Consider the following 17079-nt stretch of genomic DNA (forward strand, 5'->3'; position numbering starts at 1 on the left):
CTGGGCATCGTGTGTGAGTGCGTTCATGTTCCAAAAATTATCTCTCTGAATTTGAATCCATCTGTGCTTGACTTGGACTTGGTGCATGAAACAATTTCAGTTTCTTTCTTTGCCGTGCAGTTCTATACATGTCTGTTTGGAAGGAAGGGCAATGATTTCAGGAGGGCAGTCTCGGTGATTTTGATATATTATGGAAGAGACAAAAAGAGAGAGAGAGAAAGAAAAGCAGAAAGAATCAACTTAGAATTACATGGTGGGTTCTGCTTCCAGATGCACACTGATATTGCCACCCTTTTTTTGCATGATTTCATTATAACCCACCCCAGTTTATATTACAGAACAGGCAAAGTATTTTCACTTATCTGCTTTTCTAATTGCTTGCCTTAAAAAACAACAACACCGATTAAAGAAATATTCTCCCTACTCCAGATTATCCTTCCACTATTTATATCTGCCTCTTTATTCCTTCTCTTTTTGCACTCTGCGTTCTCTTTCTTTTGCTGGTAGCTGCTTCTCCAGAACTAACAGTCCCCCCCCCCCCCATTTTTTGTCATGTTATCATCATTAACAACAGCGGGCAAGAAATGGTTAAATGGAGCCAGCAATCTCGTCCTGCGCCCCCCCCCCCCTTCAGCAAAAGCATGCCAGAGTGCCTCTGGCAAACTCCACCTTATTTTTTCTGGAGTAGCACATCTCCAGGAAGTCATATGCATAATTGATATTTAAATGTATTGCTTGACATGGGAAATAAAGTGTTCTTTTTAAAATATATAAAAAAAATTCCTCATGCAACATTGTTCCTCTTGCTACTTTCCCCACTCGAACTAAAAAACACAACAGCACAATTTGCTTTTTGAATTAAAGTAATCCCTGGCAGAACTGCTATTGTTATGGGTCTGCGTCAGCATTTCCATATGACTTTATTCTCTCTTGCCCCCCCCCCCATTCCCAACCACCCCGCTTTCTCAACAAAAAGGTTTAATGACTCATCTCCTTTAATTCACAGTGGGCCCAGTTTTGACATTACTGTTCCTTGATCTTGGTCCTATTATTAATACAAAATTCTTTTTTTTAACTGTTTGGGTATTTAAAAAGAAAAGAGGAAATGTGCTTTAAAAAATCAATTTAAGCCACTATTTTATATGCCTCTAGTAGCAGCTAGAAATCTACTTTTTTTTACTGCCATAAGAAGATACAGGCCATTAGCTCGTAATCTAAATTAGGCTTGTGTGTAAAAAGAACTACATCTCAATGGGGGCAAGGTTTTAAACTTGTGTGGCGAGTGGCCTCCCACAAGCCATATATTCAAAGCCTATTGAATAAGTGTTTCCATCTATTGCTGAATACTTTAATCTTTGTTAGGTTTTACTTTCTATGAAACAGAGTTGTGACCCTTATTTTGTGGTATGAAAAAAAAGGATGCATTTTTGCAAGGTCCTGAGGCCAGTTCATAGCCCTTTAACAGATTTTGTATGTTCCGTGTGCTACAAATACCGAGTTACAGATCCCTGAACAGCGAGACCCTGTTTTAAGTGCCACACACGCAAAAACCAGTGAACATTCAAAACTCTAGGACAGCGTTACATAGTAATAAATTGCCATGCTACGAACTGTAATATTTCCAATCAGCGTAAAATGATTTCCCCTCATTCTCTTTCTTCTGTTAAGTTTTTTAAAAAAACAACAACAAAACAATTGCAAAATATGTTTCATGTCACTGTGAATATGATCAAATCAGGAAAGGCCCTATGAACATTCAATTTTGCAATCTTTTAAATCCATCATGCAGCTTTTTAACAGTTTTCCAAAAAAATCGCTGTGATGCAAAATAGCAGCAGCAGCAAGATTTTAAAAGCATCTTCTGTACATGCCTAATAACTTCACATAAAGATTCTCCCTGCCTTCTGCTACCTATTTCACAATACAATCCCATGATATGCAAACCACATGCATGCCTATTAATACGCAGGCACCATTTTGTAATGTTCTTCATCTAGAAGGCCAAAAGAATGATATTAAATATCCAATACACCCAATTCCTAATTATGGGCCAAATTCTGTGGCCACCATGCGCAATGGTGCTGCTTTCAGCTGCTGAGAAGATCAGATGCCTGTTGTGTAAAATTACGGGAATATCCTAAATAATAATTTCAAAACATGGGTTTACCAGCAAATCAGTGCACCACAGAAAACATAACACCCCAAAGTCCCCCTTCCTTGTTTTTTCTTTTTCTTTTTCTTTTTTTTGGGAGTGCAGCAAGAGAAGAAACTGGTTTGAATATGTGCAGAGCATTCAATGCCTCTAGCTTATTGCTGCTCCTCTCCTAGCGAGGAAGCTAGGAGAACAACAAGCTAGGAGAGAAACATCTGGAGAACACACCCAAGAGGCTTCTAGTAGGGTCATGAAAAGCTGCCTTACCCTTCCTCACACCAATGGTCCATCTGGCAACAATATTGTGTGTCAAGGTCCCCAAGCCACCCCGCAATAATTCACACATCAATTTTTGTTTAGGTTTTTGGCATGATTTTGGCCACAACTTTATTTAAATACACACACGCGAGTGGTTGCTTAGGCATTGGTTCCGACTATCTGTCCTTGCCCAGGGACAGAACTGACTTCCGGATTCCAGCGGAAGCCAGTCAGGGAAACAATTTTGGGGAGAAAATGAAGCTGGGCCTCAGTCCCTCACTTCTCACCCTCATGCTCCTGGTGGCTTGCCTGTCCCAAGTCCGATGCCAGGGACAAGGACGAAAAGAATGGCAAGCCCCTGGATTCCTTTAACGGGATTCCCTTTCCGCACCACCATTGGAGGGGTAGGCACTTACCCCTCCACCAACCAATTTGAACCAATGCCTAACCGCCAACCTTACAAGTTGTGACAATTTGCTACGCAGTAGGCAAAAACCAAATGGCAACAGCCAATCAGCCAGATGGACAAAATTCCTACCAGGCCCCTGCCTCAAAGAAGATGACCCCATGACAGGCATAGCAAGGTCAAGCGAACAACCCCCCCAATACAGGGAGGGTGGGCGGGTGATCCGGTGCCAGCAGCCAAGAGGACACCCAAAGCTGGGTGTCCAGCATTTAAAACCTCTGACCCTCCTTCAAAATTGGCAACAAGCAATTCTCCCCAGTGACCCAATTAACCAATTCACTGCCTGGGTCTCTCCACAAATCCGCCCAGCAGCAATGGGTGGCTTGTATCCCCCATCGCAACATGCGCTCTCTGCTAGGGAGAACACGTTTTGTCCACACACTGACTGGCAACAGCTCGCCATGGTTTCTCCCTGGAGATTAAATTTGGGACATTTTGCCTTCAGAGAATATGCTCTGTCCACTGAACTACAGCCCTTCCCCAATTATTGCCAATTATTTTGTGCTACCAAGTATTTTGTTAAAACATTCCAAGTGCTTTTAACAAAATGCCCCGCACAAAAAAAATAATCAGGTACCATTTGGGAAGTGGTGTTCTACTTCTGTTCCCTCCCTTTAAGCAGGCATCTTCCATACCCTGCCCTCATGTTTGGTGACACATGTGGCTATTTAGAGACCAGTGACACTCTCCAAGTGTCCCTGTTTTCCAGGGACAACCTCAGATTTATGGAAGCCATCCTGGTTTCTGATTTGATCCCAAAATGTCCTGTTTTCCCCTATTTTCATTGGAGAAACATTGGAGGATATGGTAGGGTGCCCCTATTTTCCTTGGGGAAATGTTGGAGAGCATGGAGTTATGTGACCCCTGAGCCAAGGACATAAGATACAACCTTTAGAAGACATCTGAAGGCAGACCTGTATAGGGAAGTTTTTGTAAAAAATGCTTAATATTTTATTATGTTTTGATGTCTGTTGGAGGTCGCCCAGAGTGTCTGGGGCAACCCAGCCAGGTGGGTGGAGTATTAATAACAATATTGTTGTTGTTATTTAGGACATCCCTATTGTCATCGGAGAATTGTTGGAGGGTATGCTGACCACATGGGATGCGGGTGGCGCTGTGGGTTAAACCACAGAGCCTAGGGCTTGCTGATCAGAAGGTTGGCAGTTTGAATCCCTGTGACGGGGTGAGCTCCCGTTGCTCTGTCCCTGCTCCTGCCAACCTAGCAGTTCGAAAGCACGTCAAAGTGCAAGTAGATAAATAGGTAACGCTCTGGCGGGGAGGTAAATGGCATTTCCAGGCACTGCTCTGGTTCGCCAGAAGCGGCTTAGTCATGCTGGCCACATGACCCACCCAGAAGCTATATGCCAGCTCCCTCGGCCAGTAAAGCAAGATGAGCGCCGCAACCCCAGAGTCATCTGTGACTGGACCTAATGGACAGGGGTCCCTTTACCTAATAATAATAATAATAATAATAATAATAATAATAATAATAATAAAATTTATTATTTATTATTTGTACCCCGCCCATCTGGCTGGGCTTCCCCAGCCACTCTGGGCAGCTTCCAACAAAACACTAAAATACAATAACCTATTAAACATTAAAAGCTTCCCTGAACACGGCTGCCTTCAGATGTCTTCTAAAAGTTTGGTAGTTATTTTTCTCTTTGACATTTGGTGAGAGGGTGCTCCACAGGGCGGGTGCCACTACTGAGAAGGCCCTCTGCCTGGTTCCCTGTAACTTGGCTTCTCGCAGTGAGGGAACCGCCAGAAGGCCCTCAGCGCTGGACCTCAGTGTCCAGGCAGAACAATGGAGGTGGAGATGCTCCTTCAGGTATACTGAACCAAGGCCGTTTAGGGCTTTAAAGGTCAGCACCAACACTTGGAATTGTGCTCAGAAATGTACTGGGAGCCAGTGTAGGTCTTTCAAGACCGGTGTTATATGGTCTCAGCGGCCTTTACCTTTTATGCTGACCACATGGTTGGGGCTGGGTTTTTTTTTTAAAAAAAGCCCATGACCCTTTAGCCTCTGCAGGATACCTGATGCCGCAAGGTGTGTAGGACTTGGCTAAAAGTGTAGTATATAGCAAGTGCCTGCTGAGATGAGTGGTTTGTTTCAAAGCGCACAGCATGTTCTAAATTAAATGTAAGGCACAAAAGATATTGAGCAATTAAACTTACACTGTATTAACAGAAGTGATAAAAATAAAAAACCCAAACCACACAGAAGCAAGAAGGTTTGAAACCAAGCTTTGTCACACATGCTTAAAGTGAAAGCACATTCTTCTTTCACAACATCCCCAACTTTGAACCACAGCTGTTTCTCTTTTTTGCAAAATAAAGAGATGGAGATTGGGAGCAGGTATATAGTGCCACTTCTGAAGGGGTAATCAGACTTCTTGTTGTATTTGAACTTGGCTTATGCAATCCTGTTAATTTTAGCAAACTTTTGCTTCATGACAAGATCAGAGTCTTAACTGAAATAAGCAAATGTCGGCTAATTATAGTCAAACCTCTTGTTATCCAGAAATGTCGTCTTGGGTGCGAGGAATACCATAATACCTAGCAAGTATTAGTTGAGTGAATAGCACTTGGAAATTAATATTTCGGTTTCTTCAGACCAAAGCAAAGAGGGTCAACTAACCTTTATTTCTATTTGAAAATGAGAGGAAAGGTGGTCTACCTGGATGCAAAACGGAATATATTACTTGTATGTGTGTGTATCCCTAATATCAACTCATACAGAACAGCTTCTAAATAAAAAAATAATGATTAAATATTCCAATTAGCAATTAGCATTCAACATGAATTAATTATGAATTTCAACATTTAGTTCTTGATCACCTATACGTAATTCTTAAACTAACACCTTCCTTTATTGAAAAAAGTGGAACTTTGCTTTCTAGAATGTAGCCACCCAGATCAGAAAACAATTTCACCAATTTGAATTAATGCCTTGTGTTCAGTAAGTTGTAGGAACAAACTTGACTAAAAGACCTATGTGTCACACTAATTCATCTGCAGGAGTCAAATGTTTACCTGAATGAATTGGTCTGGGAAATGGCAGCATTGCTTGGCAGTTCTGTGCCTTTTTCCAGACCACCATATTACTGGCTCTAGGTAGCCACTAGATTGATTGATTGATTGATTGATTGATTGATTGGACACCCCCACCCATCTGCTTTTTAGCCAAAACGGTTGTCACATCTTTCTCAAGAACGTTTACAAAATCAGTAGTAAGACAATCTCTTTGCCCTTACATTCCACTGCAGCCTCCCTGGTTGCCCATGCTATGTGACTAAAAAAAGCCCTGTGGGAGAAGTTACCTAATTACATCTTCTCCTTCAGTGTTGAATAAAGCGCAGGAAACTGGGGAGGATGGCTTATTTTAAAGAAGACCTCCCATTTAGGTGATACACACACACACACACACACACACACAAGCAAAAAAGAAACAACAACAAAAAAAGGTTCTCTTGAACCTTCGGACCTCCCTCCCTCCCTCTATTGGTTCCATTTCTAAATTTTATTCCTGCATCTTTTACTATTATGTATCCATAGTATCCAAAGTTCGTGTTACTTTACAAGTGTTATGGTATTCCTGCTAGTGATTTCAACTGTTTACATTGGTCTCTAATATATGTTATAAAGTTATTCCAATCCTTAATAAAAAAATTGGTCTTCCTGGTTTCTGATCTTTCCTGCGTTTAGGTGCCTTTAATAAGGGCACTTAAAAAACAACAACCCGAAAGCAATGAACAGCTCTCATTGGCCTTCCACATTTAGAGAAAACCACAAGGATGTCATGGGGGTTCCAGAAATGCAGGCACCTGGGGAGGCTGCAAAATGTAGATCACCAGAGGGATTGCTTGCAGACATAACCCCACTTGGCTTCTTCAAAGGTAAGGTCAGTGCAACAAAGCCCTAGCTCTGCCCACATAAGAATTTCATCATTTTGCCTCCCTTTTGATATTTTTGTAATGCAACTTTCCCCCTATTAATTGGTGGGAATTTTGTCTACCCCCCTTGCTCTCCCAAATGGAAGAAATTTTTCGTACCGCGTTAGTTTCACTCATCCTTTAGTTACATAATATCTGCAAAGAATAGCATGGCCAGGAATTCCTTTCTACCATGCATCTCTAAATAGGAAAGGAACAAAATGAAGAGAGAATAAATATTTGGCTCCCAGATTTGAAAAGCTTCCAGATATTTTCCTTTCTTTTTTAAAAAAAAACTTTGCATCTCAGTAACAGTAAGTGAACCTTCCTGTTCCTTCCTCCACCCCCACTATGTTTCCAGAGCTATTTTAACACATGCAGTACAAAAGAAAAGATAGGCTTTGTTAAAAAGTTTAATGTCCTTAATTAGTAGAATTGTCGGACTAATTAGAATACCAATTAGAATTGGCAGGGCTATCGTTAATTTGGATGCGCTGTGGTCTAGTGTTAATTGCTAGTCAACCTATAGTTGGTGGAAGCAGGACTAAGTAGATAAACGCACAGGCACACAGAAAAAACTATTTTAAATGTTAAGGGTCCATAACCATAATGATCTTCACGGTCGGTGCATACTTAGGGAGTCTTTAATTCAGGGAGATGTTGATGGAAAGTTAACAACTGCAAGTGCAAAGATCTCGGTGGCTCCAAATGAAAGCCTCAAACTTTATACGGTGATCTGAGTTTCGTGTTTTGCATTTTCTTCTTCTTCAAAATACAAATGTAATTGGGATTCTTTTGCGATAGATACTAATGTTAACCCCTGCCAAAATAATGTTATGCAAAGATGTTTCAGTAAGGCATCTAAAAAGATGCCATTGGCTGGTTGGGACAATATAGAAACCCAGAATCAAGGAAGGCAAGGAAAAATAGCGCATATGCCAAGTATATGCATTGCATGCTGTTAATTGAAGGGAGAGCTTTATTCTAAGTAGGCAGTAAGGAGTTCCCCAACATGAGTTGAAAATATGGGTGAGGGGGCCGAGGAAGTGTGCTGGCTAGTCCAGCCTTTGCCAAGGGGTCTTTGCCAGCCACACACTGCATTGGCCCTGTGTGTGGTAGCAATATGGAGAGCCTCTGTGCATATATCAAGTACAGGGCTTGTGCATGCTATGGTGATGGTTGTGCCAAGGTGAATTCAAATACAGTCATACCTCATGTTATGTCCGCTTCATGTTACATTCTTTCAGGTTATGTCCGGAAAGGGTTACTTCCGGGTTTCGCCACTCATGCATGCGCAGAAGTGGAAAACGACATCACGCGCATGCGCAGAAGCAGTGAATTGCAACCTGCGCGTGCGCAGACGCACCGCTGCGGGTTGCACTCTTTTCATGTTGCGAACGGGCCTCTGGAACGGATCCCGTTCATAACCGGAGTACTGTACTGTACTGGGGCAAAGCTGGGTCACATAGCAGCAGCAGCAGCAGCATAGGACTAGCTGGTGCAACCTCTTCCCGAGTGCTTGGAGACAGAAATGGTGGGAGGAACCAGCTGGGGAACCCCCAAGGGAAGAAGACTCAGAGCCCAGGGATTGGTGGTGGGATGACGATGAGGGGTCAGAGGGAGAAGAGGGAGCAGACTGGAGGAATAACGGTAATTATTACATTTATTTATTTATACATACATACATGCCCGCCCATCTGGCTGGGTTTCCCCAGTCACTCTGGGCAGCTCTCAACAGAATTAAAAGCACAATAAAACATCAAATATTAAAAACTTCTCTAAACAGGGCTGCCTCCAGATGTCTTCTAAAAGTCAGATTGTTGTTTATTTCCTTGACATCTGATGGGAGGGCGTTCCACAGGGTGGGCACCACTACCGAGAAGGCCCTCTGCCTGGTTCCCTGTAACCTCACTTCTCGCAGTGAGGGAACCGCCAGATGGTCCTCGGAGCTGGACCTGAGTGTCCGGGCTGAACGATGGGGGTGGAGATGCTCCTTCAGGTATACAGGACCGAGGCCATTCAGGGCTTTAAAGGTCAGCACCAACACTTTGAATTGTGCTCAGAAACATACTGGGAGCCAATGTAGGTCTTTAAGGACTGGCATTATATGGTCTTGGCGGCCGCTCCCAGTCACCGGTCTAGCTGCCGCATTCTGGATTAGTTGTAGTTTCCGGGTCACCTTCAAAGGTAGCCCCACATAGAGTGCATTTCAGTAATCCAAGCAGGAGATAACTAGAGCATGCACCACTCTGGCGAGACAGTCCGTGGGCAGGTAGGTAGGAGGAGGTGTCAGAAGCTGAAGAGGTAACAGGCCCTGTTGAGCTGGGAAAGTCTGAAGTAGAGAGAGGTCCAGAATCAGAGGAGAAGCTCTGAGTAGGATGAGAGAGGCCAAGAGGCAGGGATGAGCCAGGATGGTGAAGAGGAACAGGTGTCTCCTCCTCCTGCTGTGACAAGTGCCCATCTCTTCTGGTCTTCCAGAACCAGAAGAGGCGTGAAGAGGGTGGAGGAGAGGTTGGCTGCATGCAGGCGCAGTCTCTGATTGCTTGTGAAAAGCCCTGCAGAGGAGGGTACTTGACTGCTGTGAGGAGGTAGTGACTTTCAGTCTCGGCAACTGGTTTTCATGGAGCAAGACCGGGAATGAGCTGCTCTGCTCACTAGGCCTGACACTCAGACCAAGTCTGTGGAGATTGTGTTCTTGCTCATAGAGCGTTAACTCTAACTTGGAGCTGTGTGATTACTAACCGGCGCTCGCCTGTGACAGAAAATGTGTAAATATCCTTGTGTAAGCCCATTTAGTCTTCTAGTGACCTATACAGCCCCATGCTTCCTACTCAGAGTGCGCAGAGGCAAAGGAAGGGAGTATGTTTTTAGGAGGCCTTGCAGGGCTGAGGATAGCGATGGGGTGTGCTGAAGTCATGAAACCCCAGCACCCTCAATTGCGGGGGCAAGGTGGCGCACGTGGTGAATACTGCACTTTTGTGAGATTGAAACAAATTGTGCAAATGCAGGTAGTTGCAGGATACATAGCCACAGATGCTCAAGAGTGGAGGCTGGTAATGGCTGCCCAGGGTGGACAGCTGTTGCGATCCACTGCAGCCGCTCCTTATGCCCCTGGAGCCTCGCCATCTTGTTTGTGGCCGTTGGCCACTTCCCCGGCCGCCACAGAGCATCTTGGGCCCACGCCAGGCCTTCTGTTCAAATTCATGGCAGTCGGGGGGTTGAGCCAGGGGGGCAGACCTGGAGGCTGCAGTTTTCCCTCAGGTCCGCTCCCCACCCATAGAAGCAGGCCAGCGCTGAACTCAGCAACTCAGTCGGCCAGGAAATTAATAAAGTTGTGGCCTTTTAAATCCCAGACAGTTGTCATGTGCATTTCTTTCTACCCCTTAGCCGGTCAGGCTTTTGTGGGCAGAGACCCTACGGTTGGGTACGCAATGGCCTGATTTGCCACTTCACAGAGGTGAGTTTTGCCTCAAACAATAGGGCTCAGACCAAATTCCACTTTCTGAGCAGAATTCAGGAAAACTCTAATACTATCCCTATTTCTTTAAAAAAAAAAAAGCTATGTATTTTTTTTTTTAAAGAACTGCAGGGTCTTACACATGGGTAGGCAAACTAATGCCCGGGGGCTGGATCCGGCCCAATTGCCTTCTAAATCCGGCCCACCGATGGTCTGGGAATCATCATGTTTTTACATGAGTAGAATGTGTCCTTTTATTTAAAATGCATCTCTGGGTTATTTGTGGGGCATAGGAAATCGTTTTCCCCCGCTGCCCAAAATATAGTCTGGCCCCCCACAAGGTCTGAGGGACAGTGGACTGGCCCCCTGCAGAAAACGTTTGCTGACCTCTGGTCTTACAAAATGCATTTTCCCTTCTCTTTCATAGAAGAGGGACTATCTGTTTTAAAAAGTCGCTTCCTGTAACACATACACGCACCATCTAAAATCAAAGTCTTCCCGGCCTTCAAAACTACTGTTTTCGTCATATTCATAAACATTTCATTGTTTAATCAATTAAAACTCATTTGATTAGGTTATTGGTTTCTTTGATGAGTTGACAACTCTCGGGTAAGGCAACTGTGGTTAAAGGATGCCACAAAGGATACCGTATTTTTTGCACCATAACTCTCACTTTTTTCCTCCTAGAAAGTAAGGGGAAATGTCTGTGCGTGTTATGGAGGGAATGCCTACGGGTGGCATGCCTACGGATTTTCCTCCTCTAAAAACTACGTGCGTGTTATGGTCGGGTGCGTGTTATAGAGCGAAAAATACGGTAGATTACTTGGTGGACGCTGTTGGTACCCAGGTAAAGGAGGGAGAGAACAGCAACTTTAGTGGTGTTGATGTGTATCAACAATGAGTAGCTGGTTTGCCAGGACTATTTCTGTATATCGAAGCTCTCTAATTCTGCTTCCTAAATCATTTTTTAAAAAGTAAAAGTAAAGCTGCCAAGCCGCCAAATCTTGTCTTTAAAAAGCAGGCAATCCTCTTCCTGTAGTTTAAGGACATTGAGATACAAATCTCTGTGAGGAGAAACTACAGTTCCTAGGATTCTTTTTGGGGGGAGTCACATGCATTGAATGAGCTTTAAATGCATGGCATGAATGTGCCCCAAACGGAAGGAACTATTTCTTCCTAGGTGTTGTCTAAGAATTTACATACTAAGGGAGCATCGTCAAAATACTTTCCAGTTGTTGTAACTGATATTCCCTGGGCACTCATGGCCAGGAGGTGGCAACCTAGTAGTAGCCTACAAATGAGGACCACGTCACTCAGCGCACACAAAGATACATTGCTGTGTATTAGATTTGCAAGGCATTCTGTACATTAAATGATCACATGCATGTAAAAGTCCATCATTGGAGAATACGTTTGGCAAAGCGGGGTGACTGACGCATCACTTTTCCTGGGAACGATAAGCTGTTCGGAGGATGCTCTGCTCCATTTCTCCCCAGAGATGTCGATGGTTGGGTGAGATGCCGCACCTCTCTTGGGAAAAAGCCTGAAGGCTCTGTTCACGAAGCTTCTTTGTAGATGAATGTGTCCCCCCCCCCTCATTTTACTGCCATTTCCCCGAATCATTATTTTTATTTTTTGCTTAGGTGGTTTGTAGCAACCATTTCTCCCCTCATTCTGTTGTTTGCCCTCAGGGGTTTTTTTGTTTTGCATGTGTGCTTTTTCTCTGCCATTTATCACCACCCCCTCCAAAAAGAAAACAACACTCTGGTGCCTTTATGCGTACTTTTTTGGAAGCTGTCCTCTTTTCCACTGTACCATCCCAGTTGCATGTCTTTTAAAATATGAATTTTAACTACAGCAATTCATGTGGGTTTGCTGGGAAATATTTCACACGGGGTTCAATTTTTATGTAGTCCATATTGTTATATGTAACAAGCAGACATTTCCCTCCCCACCCACCATATTTGCTTTGCCCATGTTCCAAAGTGCTTTCTAGTCCTGCCTTTCTTCATGCCTAGGAAAGCAAGTTGTTATAATTCCTATTTTACAACTAAAGCTGAGAGATTCTTGGATAAGGCCACCCAGCAGGGTTTGGTTAAAAAGAAACTGAAATACAGCTTCCCAGGTCTATATCAGATGCACCACTTCAGATTTCATTTGGGGGCGAGCGGGCAGGGAGGGGGACAAATATATTTCATTTGGGTGAAGCTTCAAAGGAATGTGTCCCGATCCAAATTGGAGCACTATACAGGCAGAACAACTGGATGCGGGTGGCGTTGTGGTCTAAACCACTGAGCTTGGGGTCTTGGGCTTGCCGATCAGAAGGTCGGTGGTTCAAATCCCTGCGATGGGGTGAGCTCCGGTTGCTCTGCCCCAGCTGCTGCCAACCTAGCAGTTCAAAAGCATGCCAGCGCAAGTAGATAGATAGGTACCACTGTGGTGGGAAAATAAACAGCATTTCCGTGCGCTCTGGCTTCTGTCGCGGTGTTCCGTTGCTCCAGAAGCTGTCTAGTCATGCTGGCCACATGACCTGGAAAAGCTGTCTGTGGACAAACACCGGCTCCCTTGGCCTGAAGCGAGATGAGCACTGCAACCCCATAGTTGCCTTTGACTGGACTTAACTGTCCAGGGGTCCTCAACAAACTGAAGCTCTCCCTGATACGGCAACTGGCATTTCACTGCTTAGATAGTTGGGCAGGGGAAAGGGCATCCATGCCACCCTGCTCCCCTTCCCCCGCAAAAAAAAAAAAAAAGGCCCACAGGACTTTCAACCTTTTAAAATGGCTCCATGTGCACAGAAAACATGGGCTCAGGACTTCAGCTCAAAGGATTCGAGGTAGCAGTTGATGCAAAAGTCCTCTGCCTGAGAACTTGGAGAAGTGCTGCCATTTAAGAGTAGGGTTAGGTGGACTGAAAATCTGACCTGGTAATGGCATCTTTCTTATGTTTGAAGAGCACTTGTAACCGCCGGAGATACCCGGGAAGAACTGCATGTGATCTGAAAAACCGAGTTTGAGTGAGTGCTCCCCTGATCCCAGTGCTAAGCTCTATTTTCATGGGTAAAATGTGTTCATGTTGAAGTTTACTTTCTGGTTCTCCAGTTGTGGAGGGACCAGCGGTTTTGGCCGTCCATAGTGGGAGGGAGGCCTGGGGGCCAAACTCTTTCTCCTCAAAGTACCACAAATAGTTGCTGAACAGGATTCCAGAGTCTTTCCCCCAAGATCCCTCTTGAAGAGTATGCATAGAGCAAATTAGGATTGCGACCATGTTTTATAGCTATGAGCAAAACCCCTTTCATTTAATGGAGTTTGTGCAAGTGAGATTCTCAGACAATTGAACCCCAAGTTATTTCCATGAGCAGAGCTGAATCTGCCCGTTTTCTACTCAAGCATGCAAGGGGCATCTTTTTCATGTTGTGCGGAGTCCTTCAATAAACAGATGGAAAGCCGGGCAATTTTTAGCTATATAAAGAAAAACATTTCATTGGAATCCATATATATATTCTCAACAGGGTGGTTGTATTTGTTGTTTTACTGCCCAGAATGAAGACAGTGGCCGTTATGGAACTAATAAAGGCGCTCAGCTGCATTCTATGCAATGAGATACACAACAGCCTTAACTTCACCCAAGAGTGCAGGTCTCCTTAGCAGAAGCAGATTTAGGGGAGCACAACCTGTTCAGTCACATAGGGTGCGGAGCCTCAGGGATGCTGCAACTATGACACAGAATGGAAGGTGAGAGGTGCTGCTGAATTTCAGACTCCAGAGTCCACCACCACCCTCAGGAGACAAAATCAAAGAGAAGCCCCCACTTGTCTTCCTTGCTTGGGTGACTCCACCTTGGCTACAAGAGTTTTAATTGATCCATACCTTTTCTTTCTTGCTCACCTTTAATTTGTGCAACAGAAGCACCTGGTAGCCTCACACCACTGTAGCAAGTCAGCCTTAGATGATATAAAGTCAACAGGACCAAGGGTAGCTTCCCGCTCATATCGCCTTGAGCTGGTCAACTCTGAGAGGTCAGCTGGATAAATGAGACACCACCATTAAGATGATAGTGGCTTGATGGCAGAATGTTCAGCCCTTCACTGCACATAAAATTATACAAGGATGGTTGGTTTGCATCTGAGTCAGGAGACAATGGGTGAGTGTGCCTTTGGGGCGTGAAGTCAAACTGTTAGAAAGTTCTTTTTTGCCTGGTGCAGAAGTTCAGTCTGCTTGTTGAGTAATACTCTGCAATTGACAAAGTGACTCAGTTAGTAGCATCTTCTTCTGGACTTGAGTCCCAATCCAGTTTGAGGCTAGAGCTAGTGCTTTATCATTGAGAACGGAAGATGAATTTACCAGGAGTGTGCTGAGTCCTTTGCAAGGTAGATCTCTTGCGTTACTTCAGATTTAAGCAATTATTTTAATTTAATAAATTAAAGGCCACTTCAAAGAGCCAGCACAAACCCCTTCACTACCTAGTAGGTTTTAATTATTTATTCAGTACCTGTGGAGAATTGTCAAAACCCTTAAGTATTTGTTGTGAACTTGGAGGCTCTCAGAAAGAAATGTTTGCTAATCGCAGGCAAGGATCATGGTGGGGGGAGCGGTTAGAAATGTAGAACAAACAGTTTGGTTCCTAGTGGTGCTGTGTGCCTGTAAATCTGAAAAGAGCACAATGCCATCCAGCCTTTAAAATATATTCATTTGCATATCTGAATATCTAAATTCTGCTTGCATGCTAATGTCTTTTTCTCTGCTTTCTTCCAAAAAATCCACCTATACCACAGGGATGGGCATTTTTCAGGCTTGCAAGTTCTTTTTCACTAAAACCTCAAGACCCACCAGCTAGAGCCAGGTGCAAAAGACATGCGGAATTAAACAACCGGGTGTCTGAACACAGCACCAATTCAGTCATCCAAAACTTTTGGTGTGGCTTCATTTCTAATCAGTATCTATCAGGGACGTCCAACTCCCAAAAGTCTGCGATCTACTCACAGAATAAAAAACTAGCAGTGATCTACCCGGGGTAGAGGGAGCAGGTTGAAGTTGTTGAGCTTTTCAGGGGGGATAGGAAAAACTCGATCACAAGAAGATCGCTCAGGAAAAAATTCAGCCTCACAGCGAAAACTCTGTCTTCCGTTCTAGTGATCGTGCGCGAATGGAGGATGGGGAGAGGGGGCAAGGCTGGATGTTCTTCTTCCCCCGCAACTAAAAAAGAACCCATGTTCAATCAATAGCTACCAGGGATCGACCAGTCGATTGTGGTCGACCGGTTGGACATCCCTGGTGTATAGTATCTCATAGCTTCCTGCTGAAACCCCATAACTCTTTATACCACTAATGTTCTGGTTTATTTTTGTCTCACTTTTGTTGCGCTATAGTCCTTCCAGACAGCAGTGATGTGGTAGCATTGGGGGAACAAACCGACGGTGAATAAATACAGCTCTGATGTGCTATCATTGTGTCAAGAACGTGTTGCAGCATACACCCACAGTAAAACACCAGTCTTATGCATTTTAGTAAGAATCTATGGTGAACTGAACTAAATAAGATTGAATCTATGGTGAACTGAATTAAATAAGATTGAACAGATTTTTATTTGTATACGTGGACATATCATACACAAGAATGTTTTGTTATCAATTAATTTCAATAAAGCATGTAATAAAAAACAAACCCAAAAAACCAAAACAAAATACCAGTCTGGAATATAAAAATGATGTTGCTACAATTGGAAGTGAGAAGAAACTTTTGCAAATTGCCCAGAAATCCAACCAGTATACTAAATTCGACCCATAGAAAACAATAGATTTAGGACATTTTTAAAAGTCAGTCTACTCTGTGTATGAATTACTTCAACATCAATCATTCAAGTGCAGGCACAGCAATCTCAGGTCCCTTCCAGACATCTACAAGAATGGTTTGCTAGCACCCTACAGAAACCAGTTTTTCAAGCAAACTTACATTTGGGCTATCAGGAGCTATCACCATATATGAGATCTGTATTCTGGGAAGATGGGTGCCTGGATCTTATTTCAAGCAAATGATCCAAACTGAGCATTACATTGGAGATTAAGAAGGAAATTTCCCCAGGTTTGATTTAGCGGCTAGCTGAATGGCAGGACCTTAGCATCTTCTACCTCCTTTGTTCTTCCTCCTTGTGTAAATTTTCTTCCTTCTCTTCATTGAAGGTTTCAGTTATATGGGTTAAGGTTTTGGTTACGTGGGTAAATTAGGGAGTGGAGTCTATTGCGTATCCACTCACAGTGAACAAGGCCTAACCTAGGAAGGTGAACAAAGCAGGCAGGACTAAGTTCTGGGATTTAAAATAGTCCACAACTTTATTGATTCCAGATGTGGGTTGGATTTGGCTTAGGCATTGACTTAGACATCCCTCTCAGCCCCCCAGTGGAAGGCAGAGTCAAGCCCAGGATTAATGGGTCCTCAGCAAAACATATAACTAGACAGCTTCGTTTATCAACTTTTATTTTATATGACTTAGTGGAACAGCTCTAACACTTAAACAAGATACATATTACACTTCCAAACTTTGGTCTGCTCCAGTGTATAAATATTTGGGACTATTGCAATGCTTTTGCAAACCGATCAAAATGGTGTTAATATTGGTAAAGTTTCCTATTTATTAATAAGTTATTAATCCAATCCATTCAGTCTACAGATTGTGCTGGATGGTCCCACGGAGTGCCAAAGGACCATTTATCATCCTCTTGCCATCTTAGCTTAATTCCCAAAGCACATATTTAGTTGGGAGATCTTCTACATTTGAGCATCTGAACAGGAGCAGGGACAAAGGATTGAGCCCA

This window comes from Podarcis pityusensis (assembly GCF_964106645.2).
Source record: "Podarcis pityusensis genome assembly, chromosome: 12".
Classification (NCBI taxonomy): domain Eukaryota; kingdom Metazoa; phylum Chordata; class Lepidosauria; order Squamata; family Lacertidae; genus Podarcis; species Podarcis pityusensis.